At 44.4% G+C, this 13,528-nt stretch overlaps 1 protein-coding gene and 1 pseudogene across 1 annotated transcript in view; both read left to right on the forward strand.

Annotated features, from left to right (window-relative positions):
• The window catches only part of LOC124612497 (unc-112-related protein-like), a 617,439-nt gene that overhangs the window by 53,578 nt on the left and 550,333 nt on the right, over window positions 1-13,528 (forward strand). The window lies entirely within an intron of this gene.
• LOC124614689 lies at window positions 6,306-6,422 on the forward strand (annotated as a pseudogene).

Consider the following 13,528-nt stretch of genomic DNA (forward strand, 5'->3'; position numbering starts at 1 on the left):
GGGCATTACTCCTTAAGTAGAAACGTTTCAGAATTCTGTTTGAAATTCGATCAACCCCACATGAGCTTTTATTTTTTAGGATTTTTATAACTGTATTAGTTTCAGTGAAGGATGTTGGTGTTACTTCTAGCTACTCAAAGTTTTGTGGAATGACTTCTTCAACTGAATCATTTAATCCTATATTGGTTGTTACGTTTAGAAAGTGACTGTTAAAAGTACTTGCAACTTGTGAATTATCTACGATGATGTTATAAGCTGAAGGAATGAATTAAAACTTGTACCACAGCCGAGACTTGAATTCTGGTCTCCTTGCTTACTAGGCAGGTGTGAATATGAGTCACAACATCGTCATTTATATTCATTCATTCGAATAACCTTTTTGGAGGGTACGACTTCTTCCATCATTCAAACGTGTCGTTCCTTTTCTTCCTGCGTCCACTTTCTTCCGTTTGCAGACCACTTTCTTTCCCGAAGTCCTACCTTTTGTGTTGCTTCTCTTCTGTTATTTATTCTGTCCATTCTCCTTCTTGTCTTTCTCATATATTTGTCAATTTCGGTGAGCCATGTGTTTGAATTTGTAGCTTTTTACTAAGTTGACGATCTGCTTGGTAAGTCTGCGACTATCCATTCAGTATATATGTGCAGTCTCCTTTCTCTCATTACATGAATTAACTTTTCCATTTTCAAGTAGAGTTCTCCTTTTGATCTTAGTTTGTATCCACCATACTATTACTTCTAGTTCCTGTAACTCCCCCTCAACTTTTCCAGTTTTTCAGTGTCTTGTTCGTTTATGTGTGTGGACTACATACAGTGTTTCAGGCCTTACTGCTGTTTGATAGTGTCTTATTTCAAGGAGAAATTTTGTTTGTATATATGTTGTCTGTCATTTGGAAGGCCTTTTCCATTTTACGTATGTTTTTGATGGCTATCTTTTTCTTAGTGTGAGCGTTGTGTAGAGCCCGCTGACAGCGATGTGGAAGGCGTAGTATACCGTTAGCAGAGCCTGTTGTGTTGATGGTGCGAATGGAGCGCTCTAAAGTTATGGTGGTTCTCGCGTACGACTGTGAAGGTGTTCCCCTAACGCATTACGTTCCTCCACGGCAGACCGTCAATGCACAGTATTACTGTTCGTTTTTGTAGCATCACCTGCGACCAGCTTTGCCAAAGAAGCGGCGACACTTTCTGCGCGGCCCACGCATCATTTCGCAGGACAATGCGCGGGCGCATACAGCTGTGGCTGCTCTGTTGGGTCGATGGGACTGGGAAGTACTGTACAATCCACCATACTTCCCGGATTTAGTCCTTTTGACTTTGGTTTGATTTCGAAAATGAAGGAAGCATTCGCTTCAGAACTGTTCCAGAGATTCGACAGGCATTCGCACCATCAACAGAACAGGCCCTGCTAACGGTATGCTACGCCTTCCATATCGCTGGCAACGGGTTCTATACCACGCTGGTGACTACTTTAAAGGAAAAGGTGCAAACATGTAACTGTTTTGTATCGGTTGTGAATAAGTAGTTACCACTATTTAAGTCGCAACGCTCGTATTTTGCTGTTGTCAGTGTTATTATGTGCAGTCTTCTGTGTTTTTCGATCCATTAACTGTCAACTTGGTGGTGTGTAGTTCTTTAACCTATTTTTGAATGTTACATGAGAGTTCCTTAGGTTGTTCTGCTCAAAGTGTGGCTCATTTGACGTTGGATGACCTTTTGTATGTTGTATTTCGATCTTTTTGAGACTCTTTTATGAATATTTCCTCGTTTCTATCATTTTTCCCTTTCTTATCATTTTTATTTGAGTTCCAGATATTCCAGATTTGTTGTTTCTTTATCGTTAACTCTTCACAATCATCATTTCATCATGCATCTTTCCATTTCTTTTTAAGAGGCATAATTTCTTCTGCAGTCTCAATAATGACTTCTTGAAGGTATTTCGACCATTTAGGTATTCTAATGACGAGGTACTGAATACAGTTGGGGAGAAGAGGACTTCGTGGCACAACCTGACTAAAAGAACGAATCGATTGGTAGGACATGTTCTGAGCCATCAAGGGATCACAAATTTAGTATGGGAGAAAAGCGTGGAGGGTGAAAATCGTAGAGGGAGACCAAGAGATGAATACACTAAGCAGATTCAGAAAGATGTAGGTGGCAGTAGTTACTCGGGGATGAAGAAGCTTGCACGGGATAGGGTAGCATGGGGAGATGCATCAAACCAATCTGTGGACTGAAGACCGCAGCAACAACAGGTATTCTTTCTTCCAATCACATTTTGTAACCATTTTCTCTAGATAACTTCTGCATGTCAAACTTTCTGGGTCGGTATTGGCTATTTTTTGTCAAAATATTGGTCTAACCTTGAGTTTAATGTAAGATGGATCGAGGTATGAAAGTAAACAGGCGCTTTTGCACCGGGTATCTCCATTGCAAAGTGCCTACATGTAGCGACGTGATAGTCATTTAATTTAATTTTATGGAATCTTGTACACTTACTGGCTGCCCTGTCTCCCGTATGAAAACACCGCATACCATTTTAATCTTATTGCCCGCATTATTTGTAACTGCCAGGACATGCTTACTCCCGGGAATTTTAGTGACTCTCCTTAAACGGAACAGTATTTTTAGGTATCCAAGTGATGTCGGATCTTGACTGACTCTGGCCTTCCTATAAATTTCTCTCTTCCACTTAAATGAGGTTTTAAACCCCTTAGTTATCCACGGCTCTCTTAAAAGCAACTTTCAAATATTGACACAGATTGACTCTCGAATAAATCGAATTTGACGTTAGGATGTCTTTCTACACGTATCTAACGCCTCACGAGCCGTTTTAGCATACTCTTAAGCGGTCAGAATGCTTGGGCTTATTAGTGTGTACAGATATTTTTAATAGCATTTTTCTTTTCAACGTGGTGAATAAATATCGACGTCTTTTGTGTACACGGCTGTTGTATTGTCTGTATGGATCACGGTGTTGATACTTGAAAGGTGAGAGACACTTATTTTTTCTTCAAGTGATGTATAGTTCCGTCTGTTGAAAGGAGGATTTCGTGCATTCCAGAGTTATTATTTGACTTGGATTTGCTTCATCGTCGAGACAAAACTGAGAGGTAGGAGAATAAGCAGCCGGTGAGCTCTGCTGAACGCACTATTAACAACTGCACGTTTCTGCTATACATCCGTGCCTTTGTCCTTTTCCTTCGTTCGTTACCAATGTCAGTACGTGACTCGGCACCGAACCAGTTAATAGCGGCCGTTCCTCGCGACCGCCTGCTGCCTGGACGGACCTCACAGCCTGTGGCAGCTGGCCGGCGCTGCCCGAGGCTCGAGCCGCCGCATCGCGTGCGAGTCGTGCCCTGCGGCTGGAGAACACTCTCGCGTTATCGGCGGCGCAACAACAGCGGCGGCAGCAGCAGCAGCTGCTGCTGCTGGGCCGGAAGTGTCTGCAGAAGCGAAGGGAGGAAGCGAGGGCGGGGCAGGAGGCAGAGGGCGCGGCGGGGGGAGAGGGCCGGGGGCCAAGGGCCGAGGGCGTGGCCGCCGCCGCAGCCGGCGTCTCCGTCCACGTGGCCAAGACGGCTGCTCGTCCGGGGCCGCGCGCGCTGCGTTTCCTGCCCTACACCACCGACCGCAGCTGGCCATCGCGGGTGTGGGGTCGCCGTTCTGCAGTTACAAGGCTCCTGCAGTGGCGGCAAGCTCGGGAAATCACCACAGTGACTCACTTTTGTACGGGATAGGACGACGTGAAAATTGGCGCAGAGTAAAGAGAAGGAGAATACCGCAGAAGCTGCAAATATCTGGTAACAAAAACAGATAGCTCCGGTACAAGCTACAGAATACCAATGGCGAAGAGAGCGAGTAAAGCTTTGCTTGGGATAATATGGAATGATAATATTCCGCACGACTCTAAGAAAAGATTATTTCACAGCCTGACGGACCGGATATTTCTGTACAGAGCTGACAGGTGGCCTCAAACTACCAAAGTTAGGTACGAAATTACGACAGCACTACGTAAAAAGACGCCCGCAGTTAACGAGCCAAGACAAGATACGAAATGGCGAGGTATGGAGGCGAATAGAGACAAACGTGCTCCATCACAAAAACTTTGAGGAATAGAGCACTTTAGTGGTACGGGACGTACAGAGAATGACCGGCCACTGGTGGCCAAGGAAAATTTTAGACTGCGAGCCGTCCGGAAGGTGGTGGAGCGCAGGGCCAGCGTTAAAACGGAAGAAATACGTACAGGCAGAAACGGAAGATGGACGTCTAGGACGGATGAGTGGAACGAAAGAGAACTCTAGAGGTCGGAAACGGCTAACTCCTACAGCGAAACGCCGAAGGAAGGAATAAAGTGAGTTCGCGATTATTATGGATATATTCGTGTAATACAGAGTAAATATAATTTCTATGAAACATTTTAAAAATCAGGTAGGTATATGTCTAAACATAAAGTAGCAAGTGTACAGTGGAAGAGAGCTTCTCACAATTTTATTTTGACAAGTTAGTTTGAAATACCGCAGACAGGACGCCAACGACCGTAGCCGCTGAAGAACGTGGCAATCCAGGCAGAGAAACCATATCGTGTGCACCACCTTGCCCGTTCCAGATCGGTAGCGAGTGTGCAAAGATTTTGGTATCAAGGTTTCCAAGACACCACCAGTTTGCAACAACATTGTGAAGTCGTACAAGAAATTCAGGCAGGATGGTTGGTTCTACGATGCAACACGTTCGGGATGACTGGCCGTGTCGGGACGGACAGCAGGTAGTGGGAGGGACGTGGTGATGTCGATGTTGCCGTTTCCCACACAGCCCACCCGTCAGACTAGTGCAGAATTGCACGTCACTCGTCCAGCAGCGTGGAAAATCCTTAATAAGTAAAACTTTGAACATAGCTGCTAAGGTTCAGTGACCGTGTCAGAATTATATTAGAACAAATAAGCCCTCGGTCACAAATATTAAGTCAAAATTGACCAGGTTTCAACGCTGCTATGAGCGTCGTCTTCAGAATTAAACTAACTGTTCTCAACATATTAGGTATATAATACATTAATAAAATTAAAGTTTGTACTGACTGGAAAGAGGCGCAGTACTTACAAGTCGCATTTTAAAAAATCTCATCCGGAAAGGCGACGTCGTGAATAGTTGTAAATAAGATGGCGAGCCGCTAAGGGCTGCTCGTACTTGAGTGAACAAGAGTTGCAACAAGACAATAAGTGATCGAGAGTCAAGCCGTACAAATTGCGGATCCTGCAACTTGTAAGCCATAACGACAAAGTACGCCACTTGCAATTTTGCATTGATGTACGGAAGCATCTTGAAACTCACGATTTCGCCAGAAAACTAGTCTCGAGTGACGAAGCCATTGTTTATATTTCGGGAAAGGTCAACTGAAACAACATACACGAATGGGAGAGAGACAGGGAGGGATTCCATGTGCAACTGTTGGACAAGTCCGGGAGCCGGCCGGGATGACTGAGCGGTTCTAGGCGATTCAGTCTGGAACCACAGGACCGCTACGGTCGCAGGTTCGGATCCTGCCTCGGCCATGGATGTGTGTGATGTCCTTCGGTTAGTTAGCTTTAAGTAGTTCTACGTTCTAGGGGACTGATGACCTCAGAGCCATTTGAGCCATTTTTGAAAGTCCGGGATTCCGTAAAAGTTGTCGAGTCCTGTGCCGTTTCCGGCAAGACAGTCTCTGGGTCCTCCTTCTGCGCCGAGAGGACTGTCAGTGGCATCGTCCACCTCGACCGGCTGCGTCTGCAGCCGGTGCCACAACCTGAAACAGCGTGGCGCTCCTGCCCTGCACGCCTGCACGGCCGCGTGTGCAACCCTCTGGCGCTAGTCGCGTGGCAAACGGCGGCCGCCGCGCCCGGCGCGCTGCCGTGTTTCTCTCCCGGGAGCGGCGTCCGTGTTCCGCCTCTGTCGCAAAACCTGCCGCACTGTGCTGTCGTACCGCCTCTCCTGATGTGCTGCATTGGGTACGGGCAGAACAGCAGCACCGATCAGACCCGTGTCGTGTAACGAAGGATGGACACGCAGGACATTCACTTAAAAAAAAGAACATGGGGGTTTGTCTTTCACTTGCTGTATCATGTGTTAATTTGCTCTTGGCCGTTTATTTGTACACATCTTTGAACTGTTTCAGAGACTTTATAAATTATATAACGTAGAATGGGAAAACAAATATTTGGAAAGAAAAACTAAAAAAGAAGACACGCCACTACACACGAATCCGCATTTGTTTTACAAGTTTCTGCTGTCGTTTACGAGTTTGATTGTTTGTTATTTTAGAATAATTATTTGTGAAGTTAGTCAACGGCCTTGCCGCAGTGGTAACACCGGTTCCCGTCAGATCACCGAAGTTAAGCGCTGTCGGGCTGAGCTAGCACTCGGATGGGTGACGTACGGTCTGCCGAGTGCTGTTGGCAAGCGGGGTACATTCAGCTCTTGTGAGGCAAACAGAGAAGCTACTTGATTGAGAAGCAGCGGCTCCGGTCTCGGAAACTGACACATGCCCCTCCACATCCGCATCCAGTGACGCCTGTGAGTTAGGATGACACGGCGGCCGTTCGGTACCGTTGAGCCTTCATGGCCTGTTCCGGAGGAGTTTAGTATTTTTTTTTTTCAATTTTTGAAATTATTTCTCAAAATATGACACATTTCTGAAGATATTTCTTTCACAGCCTTGCCACAAGTCCACTCACGGAAATGGGCACTCGTTTCAACACATCACTTAAATGACCATTCTGCCACCGGAACACCCGTCTAAACAACACAGCCAATTACGTACATCATGCAACACCCGCCCCTAAAACTTTGAACGTTTCTGGCTCCCCGACTGAAATTGGCAGAAATTTAATTTAAATTGATTTGTACACAGAGGGTTTAAATGTATCTGCCACATTACGAGAATAATAATAAAATAAACAATGGGAAATCAAGGGGCCGATAATATTATGAAAGGGATAGATACCATATAGGGCAGATGTTGAGCCTTTTTGACCGAAAGCTTAGTAGTCTGACAGTCCTCCTGTTGGGCTATACGTTCAGTAGTACTCCATCCTTTTCATAATATTCTGCTTAAGAAGTGTACCTCGTTGCTGTATCTCTGTGGAAAATAATTAAATAAAAGATTTTCATTATTTATTAGCAATCGCGACGTTTCATACATTTACATATCTGAATAAATATTCCTTTTACTTATTTTTTGTAAATTGTAGAGGAAAACACCTCATGTGAAAGACTTTACAGCGGCCAGACTACTCGCAGGACGTATAATCAGTTAACGTAGCAACGAGAAATATTGCCACGTACCGACTATAAAAGGAGATGGACTGAAGAAATGACATCAGAACAACGCTAGTAATGTATAATTTGGTGACAGCCATTCCTATATGGGTTTGTATTTAAATGTGGGAGACTAAGGAAACACTTTGCGTTGATGTAATCCCACTCACTGGGTGCCTTTATTGGGTCTGCAACTGTGTTATTCGTATCGTAGAGGAACATAATTAAATTGTACTTAATTGAAGAAATAAGAGATGACTACGGGTTTGACTTGGATATGATGTGACAGTTCTTGCCTTTATACCTTCTATGTGTTTGGTATACATCTTTTACATATGTTGTCTTAACTGTAGTAATATCTCTTTCATAATATATTGATTAATTAGGTTACAATCTGTTTCCGAACTTGAAGGTAACACTGGAGATTGGGAGTTGATTTAATATTTCATAATCAGGTGCAAGGACTCGGTAAAACTTCGAGCCAGTCACACCTGGTGCAGCGAAAGAAGAAAAAAATGCCTCACCTTCAGATAGTATACATGTTATGAAATGCTGTAAGAACCAGCTACATAGATAGTTACATTTTCAGATTGATTAGATTTAGTGTTGGAGAATCTTAGCTTACGTTTACCATGTTTGTATTTGTATCTCGTCTTCACTTCATGTGTGTGATACAGCTTCTGATTCAATGTCTGTGTTTATACCTGTGTCGTTTACCATGTACTGCCGATATGTCAGATGAGGAGGCTGTTTTATTCTAGCGTATGGTTTCTCCTGTTCGTATGTAGTGCTCGCGATACTTGGTCTGCAATGTTGTTTATGTATTAACTGGCCTATGTCTTGGCTCCCTAAATTCTGTCTTCGTTTGTGTAGACCCGCCTTCCCTTATCAGTTGTGTCCCATTCTGTCTTCACGCGTCAGTTCTCCTTGTTTAATTTCCGTATGTCGGTTATGTCTCGTCCAGTTATTTGTGTTATTTTGCCGCGTCTTATCCTTTTCAACCAGTAGGCCGCTGCTGTGTGAGGAATTGTAATATTTATAGGGGAAACTCTCAGTAGCACACACAGTGGTCGTGGCGAAAGCCCCGGGATTGTGCGTAGAGCACTCCTTTGGCCGCACCTCACAACGGTTTTATGCGTACCTAAGCGTTGTGGATGTGCCCAAGCACTAGCCGCGAAACAACGTATTGACTCAAAAAGGGCTGTGTAATGTCTCCTCACATTCTGTACGGATAGTTTGTACCTTATAGTGTTCAGTCATGTAAGTTTCTGCAGCCGGCAGCGGTGGTCTAGCGGTTCTAGGCGCTCAGTCCGGAACCGCGGGACTGCTACGGTCGCAGGTTCGAATCTTGCCTCGGGCATGGATGTGTGTGATGTCCTTAGGTTAGTTAGGTTTAAGTAGTTCTAAGTTCTAGGGGACTGATGACCTCAGATGTTAAGTCCCATAGTGCTCAGAGCCATTTGAACCATTTTTTTTTTAAGTTTCTGCATGAATTGCGTCCTTTGTTAATTATTAGTCTGGCACGTTCGTCAAAGTGTAAATGTTCGTCAGTATAATTGCCGGGAAATGTTGTCTTAGCTTTCTTTTTTATACATACGTTGTTTAACTTTATAATTTGATTTCTTTTCAATGGGCCTCTGAGAAATAGGAAAATAATTTTGTTACTTGCTGTTGTGCGTTTGTTGTTCGTGCACCATTCACCGATGAACGCGAGCGGCCGGGTGATTTTTTTGTTTAATTGGGGCCTGGTGTTTGCAGATACCGTGACCTGACCACAAGGTGAGCAGCCGTTTACCATGTCGTTGTCTTCTAGAGCGTTGACTAGTGGCTGTGTGGCATGTCCCAGAAAATCGGACGTTTGCTTCACTAGACACAGGGGAAATTAGATTTTTTTTCCGCCCTACAGTGTTTCAGAAACGACAACATGTTCTGCGCTGGCTGCTACGTCATATCGCAGCCGCGCGTGCGGCTCTGTCATGTGACAACTCAACATGGAGTAGGGCTGTACGTGTTCTTCAATGTTAAAAGAGAACGCTGTCCTCAAGTCCAAGTATATGGATATTCCAGACGACGGCGAGGAGCCCGGTCACGCTGCTGCCGTGTCGCTGTAATAGAGAGGCACCCTTATACCAGTAGTCATTGCGTGACTCTGACTTCCGTAACACGAATCTTTTACCTTTCTGTCAACAGCAAAAAACCAGAATAACCTATACGTATTCAGAATGAGATTTTCACTCTGCAGCGAAGTGTGCGCTGATATGAAACTTCCTGGCAGATTAATACTGTGTGCCGGCCCGATACCCGAACTCGGGACTGTGAGGATGGGGCGTGAGTCGTGCTTGGGTAGCTCAGTTGGTAGAGCACTTGCCCGCGAAAGGCAAAGGTCCCGAGTTCGAGTCTCGGTCCGGCACACAGTTTTAATCTACCAGGAAGTTTCAACCTATACATAGTTACTAATGTCACTACACCACCAAAAGATGAATATGTGCATCATTTTTAACAATTTGCATTTCATCTAATGGAAATTCCTTTCTGTCTTTGACTAGGTAAGACGTCTGATTCACACTCTGGGGGCTTTCTGACTGAAACAGGACGAAAAAACCGTTCCCACTACATATGTGAGTAAACCTAGACTTACACTAAGTTTCTGTTAGAAATTACTTGCTTACGTAAAGGATAACGAGAATAACGGAATGTAGGCGAATTAAGTCGGGTGATGCTGAGGGAATTAGATTAGGAAATGAGACACTTAAAGTAGTAAAGGAGTTTTGCTATTTGGGGAGCAAAATACCTGATGATGGTCGAAGTAGAGAGGATATAAAACGTAGACTGGCAATGGCAAGGAAAGCGTTTCTGAAGAAGAGAAATTTGTTAACATCGAGTATAGATGTATGGAGTGTAGCCATGTATGGAAGTGAAACCTGGACGATAACTAGTTTGGACAAGAAGAGAATAGAAGCTTTCGGAATGTGGTGCTACAGAAGAATGCTGAAGATTAAGTAGGTAGATCACATAACCAATGAGGAGGTAATGAATAGAATTGGGGAGAAGAGAAGTTTGTGGCACAACTTGACTAGAAGAAGGGATCGGTTGGTAGGACATGTTCTGAGGCATCGAGGGATCACCAATTTATTATTGGAGGGCAGCGTGGAGGGTAAAAATCGTAGAGGGAGACCAAGAGATGAATACACTAAGCAGATTCAAAAGGATGTAGGCTGCAGTACGTACTGGGAGATGAAGCAGCTTGCACAGTATAGAGTAGCATGGAGAGCTGCATCAAACCAGTCTCAAGACTGAAGACCACAACAACAACACGTAAAGGTATCCTATTTTTCTCCTCTGAAGATTTTTGTATTGTTATTTCATTTCTAAAAAGCCCTTCACATACTCCACTTCGTTCGTACTGAAATATACAGTTTTTTTCCAAATAGTTTTCAGTCTCTACCCATACACACTGAGCTGGAATAGCGACTCCAGATACCTAACGCAGAGGGAGTCCCCGCTGGGAACCTCTGACGGGGGATCACCATCTCCGGCTTTTGCGCCAGAAGCAGGCTGAAACTGACGAAAATCTCGCTTAGAAACAGGGGAATGGCTATTATTAGTTTGATTCTTGATTTACTGTGCCAATTCATTTGCTTGTGCAGGGAACAGAGATAAGGGAGTAACTCGCTCGACATGGGCAGTGCAGAACCCGCGCGAGACAACCTGGCACGTGCGCGGCAACGCAAAAGGGCTGTCAGTGCAGGCCGGTCTCGCCCCCCCCCCCCCCCCCCCTGCCTCCGTGTCCGTCCACTTGCCTCGTTCCTCTTGCACCTAACAGCCTCATTCGTGAGCTTCACGGTGAACTGCCTTCCATGTCATTAGTGGTCATAGTTATCCTCATACTCCCACGTAAGCTAAGGTATTGCCCAAAATTCGAAGGGTTCGCAGTGAAAAAAACAGCGGTCGCCATGAGTTGGCGTTTCGTGCATGCAAGGTCATACATTCCTGCACACAAGATCTATCCAACATGGAATTCTTCCTTAAACTTGAGACGAGACCTGTACATACGTCTCAAGTCTCGAGAAAATAGATTTTACAGGGTGACAATTAATGAAGTATCTGAAAAAAAACTTAGATTAGTTACAAACTACGGCGTGCACATACTTTATTAAACATGTAAACGTCAGTACAGATATTCGGATTTAGGTTATGACTTGTTCATTATGCCTGCCATCATTGGTGATGATCTGGCGCAGGCGAATAGCGAAATTCTGCCTGACCCGCTGAAGTGTCAGGATATTGATGCTGTCGATGACCTCCTGAATGGCGATTTTCAGCTCAGCAATGTTTTTGGGGTTATTACTGTACACATTGTCTTTAATATAGCCCCACAAAAAGGAGTCGCATGTCTTCGGATGCCGAGAATATGACGACCAATCGAGGCCCATGCCAGTGGCCTCTGGGTACCAGAGTCAGAACGCGGTCCCCAAAGTGCTGCTCCAGGACACCAAACACTCTCCTGCTTCGATGGAATCGAGCTCCGTCTTGCATTACCCACATCTTGTCGAAATCAGGGTCACTTTGGACAGTGAGGATGAAAGCATCTTGCAAAATTTTCACGTACCGTTCGGTAATCACCGTGCCATCGAGGAATATCGCACCGATTATTCCGTGACTGGACATTACACACCACACAGTCACCCGTTGAGGGTGAAGATACTTCTCGATCTCGAAATGCGGATTCTCATTCCCGCAAATGGGCCAGTTTTGGTTATTGACGAACCCATCCAAATGAATGTGGGCTTCGTCGCTAAACCAAACCGAACTGCGGATACCGATTCCCATAGCGTCCCGCGGCCAAACGTGCAGGTTGAACGTCCTTTCAGAAGTATGAAGATTTTATTTCATGTTGTTCAATAATTCCCAACCTGTGTATAGCGCAATCACTGCCGATGGCGCACGCAAACGATACAGTTTAAGTGAAGCATTTGTAACATCCGTCATATATCATAAACGGTTTGAGTTACTTAAATGAGTTTTTGGCGGATGGTAGTAGACAACGAGAGAAGTGTTTTCCTTGCGGTGAACATACCAAACGTTCTTATTTACGTTGACCTACGAGTAAGTACAATTTCCTTACAATGGAATATTGTAGTTATTTAAAAAGCATAGATTACTGCTGAGATGAGAATTAGTACAGATTTCTAACAACATAATTATATGAACGAACTAAAAATTTATTTTTACACTGAGTATGAGCTTTTCGTAAATTATTGACCTGATTATTCCTCAATTGTCTGTTTAATAATAGACTGTTATTCCTCTTACACGTTTTCTTCCTGCAACTGCATCTGTATCTTAGTGAAGTGCATGTCTTAAAACTAATCAGTATTTTCAGAACTCCTTCGTTGAAATGGTTAGAAAAGTGTAATCCAGAAGCCATATTTTCTACAAGTTTTTATTCATAATAGCTTTTGGTAAAAGATAGCATCATATGAATTAATTTTACATTGTTTAAGAATGCGGCAGCAACGTGCCTGGACCCCCTTAAGTCCATCTAAAATAAAGTCTGTTGTTGAAATATATGAATGCTAATTAAAAATATTTCCGTTACCAGTTGTATAGACCCCACCAGGTCAGGCAACAGTACGACTAGTGACGTCGGTTATAAATTTGAGCAACTGCTGACATTTAAAAAATAATGACTAGGGCTACGCAGTTCATCCTTCGTGGGGTTCTCTAAGTCGGAATATGATATGCATTATTTCTCCTTTATTGAAGTATTCATGTAGCCTAATTAGACAGACTTAACTTCTGAGGTCATCAGTCCCCTAGAACTTAGAACTACTCAAACCTAACTAACCTAAGGACATCACACACATCCATGCCCGAGGCAGGATTCGAACCTGCGACCGTAGCGGTCGCGCGGTTCCAGACTGTAGCGCCTAGAACCGCTCGGCCACTCCGGCCGGCGGAAATGCTGTGAAGGGATCTGAGTGGACGGGAATCGTCCCCGTCAACATGAATTCGTTTCTCCGTCCACATTCCTGAAAGGTGACTCCCGCTCTGGTGACACACAATCAGAAGTGAAGCCAGGCCCTGCAACGCCTTCCCATGCCCCAAGAAAATCGGAACGTCAGAGCTCAGCAACATCATATTCATCGTTTGCTTCCGTTTTGCCAAACCCAACGAAAACCACAGGTACTACACGTGCGAGAAGAGAGAAAAATTCAGCTCACACTCTACTTCACCAGTTCAACTA

The sequence above is a fragment of the Schistocerca americana genome, chromosome 4 (assembly GCF_021461395.2).
Source record: "Schistocerca americana isolate TAMUIC-IGC-003095 chromosome 4, iqSchAmer2.1, whole genome shotgun sequence".
Lineage (NCBI taxonomy): Eukaryota > Metazoa > Arthropoda > Insecta > Orthoptera > Acrididae > Schistocerca > Schistocerca americana.